This window comes from Leptidea sinapis, chromosome 31 (assembly GCF_905404315.1).
Source record: "Leptidea sinapis chromosome 31, ilLepSina1.1, whole genome shotgun sequence".
Lineage (NCBI taxonomy): Eukaryota > Metazoa > Arthropoda > Insecta > Lepidoptera > Pieridae > Leptidea > Leptidea sinapis.
In genome coordinates, this window is record NC_066295.1 from 2,688,650 (window position 1) to 2,690,911 (window position 2,262).

General features: G+C 41.5%; 1 non-coding gene across 1 annotated transcript; it reads right to left on the reverse strand.

Moving 5' to 3' along the window:
* Positions 1-1,594: 1,594 nt before the first annotated feature.
* Positions 1,595-1,667, reverse strand: Trnaf-gaa (transfer RNA phenylalanine (anticodon GAA)). The gene has a single exon. It is a non-coding gene; the product is annotated as a tRNA-Phe (tRNA).
* Positions 1,668-2,262: the final 595 nt, after the last annotated feature.

Sequence of the window (2,262 nt, forward strand, 5' to 3'; positions counted from 1 at the left end):
CGAAACTGCCATCCTATGGGCTTCCCGAGAAGTTGTGCAAATGGGTCACTAGCTTTTTGGCTGATCGGAGCATCAAGGTTGTTATCAACGGTGCATGCTCCGACTTAAAACCCATAAACGCTGGTGTCCCGCAAGGCTGCGTGCTATCCCCTACGCTTTTTCATCTGCATATCAATGATATGCTGCAAATCAGCAATATTCATTGCTATGCAGACGACAGCACAGGGTATGCTTCCTACACCGGCCGTGCCAACATGTCCCGGGATAGCGTCGACGAAAACCGGAACAAACTTGTGTCTAAAATCAAGACTATGCTTTGCAAAGTCTCGGAATGGGGCCGACATAATTTAGTCCAATTCAACCCCAAGAAGACACAAGTTTGTGCGTTCACCACTAAAAAGTCTCCCTTTGTCGTATCCCCTCGATTCGAGATCACTCCTCTAACTGCCACAGCCTGTATTGGCATACTTGGCGTCGATATATCGAGCGACGTTCAGTTCCGTAGTCACTTGGAAGAGAAGGCCAAACTGGCCTCTAAAAAGCTTGGTGTACTCAGTAAGGCGAGACAGTACTTCACTAAAAGCCACCGCCTGCAACTTTATAAGGCGCAAATTCGGCCTCATATGGAGTACTGTTCTCACCTCTGGGCGGGTGCTCCCCAGTACCTGCTTTTTCCATTTGACCGCATACAACGAAGAGTGGCTTGAATCATCGACGATCAAGTCATCTCCGATCGGCTTGATTCTCTAGCATTGCGTAGAGATGTGGGTTCTCTCTGCATCTTCTACCGCATTTATCACGGGGAGTGCTTAGAGGAGCTGTTCGGGTTGATTCCAGCGGCCGAATTCCACCATCGGACATTACGTGCAAAGTACCATCCGCATCACGTAGACGTCTGGCATTCCACAACCGCGCGTTTTCTTCGAAATTTCTTGTCTCGCACAGCCACTTTGTGGAATCAACTACCGGCAGCAGTCTTCCCTAATAGATACGACTTGGGGACCTTCAAGAAAAAAGCATACTCCCACCTTAAAAGCCGGCAACGCATTTCTTGACACACCTGTTGTTGCGGATGTCCATGGGCGGTTGCCTCACCTCTCCCCATCCCGTGAGCCTCTTGCCCGTTTGCCCCCTCTCATATAAAAAAAAAACCCGTTGGTAACATTGCAAAATGACCAAATAATTCCGCTGGTAACATTGCACCTACTTCAAATAATCCTGCTGGTAACATTGCAAAAACTCCAAATAATCCCGCTGGTAAAATTGCAAAATTACCAAATAATTATAATATATTATTGTATTGGGTAAGATTTTGTTTGACTTTCGTTTATTTCACAGCTCGGAGTTAAAAAAGGTACGAAAGAAAGACACCTAAAAATTCAATTCATTGATAAAAAAAAATGAATTAGATGTAAAAAAAAGAAAAATATAACATGGTCATAAATAAAAAAAACACTCACATACAGTTGCGCCTGTTTGTCGTATCTTAGCATAAAAAGTTAAGAATAAAATAAAATCAATAATGAATAAATGTTTTCAAATTTATTCATAAAAAAAGTAGCGCTTCAAACAAATTTTAAAATAAAAATATTGTTGCCGAAACCCGGGATCGAACCAGGGACCTTTAGATCTTCAGTCTAACGCTCTCCCAACTGAGCTATTTCGGCTGTGAGAATATAGTTAAAATTATGGTAATATATGCATTTACAATATGGCATATTTTTTCTGTGATTGCAATCTGCTTATTAAATTCATTATTACATAGTCTTGGCATAAATAAAAAAAAAGGAAAAAAATTATATTGCAAATAACATTTACAGTGTGTTAGTTTAATACATAAATTTTAAAATATAAAAAGGTTATTCGAAGTGGTCTCCATTGGCTTCAATATAGTTCTATAAACGTTGAGGTCAGTTATCAATAGAAGCACGCACCCTTTCCATGGGAAAATTGTTCACTGCCTATCGAACGGACTGTTTTAGGGACTCCAAATTATCAAGGCGTTTAGAGCAAGCCGTACTCTCTAAAACTGACCATAAATCATAATCCAGCGGATAAAGACCGGGACAAGATGACGGCCAGTCTTCAGCTCTGATGAAGTTGAAAGGTTCATTTCTAACCAAGACAGAGTAGACCGAGCTTTATGACCCGGCTCCGAGTCTTGCTGAAAGGACATTCTTGGTTATTGAACATGGTGTTGTTAAGGGGCATACCTTCTGAAGAATGGTATCTTGATACACTTGTGCCGATGCTTTGATAACT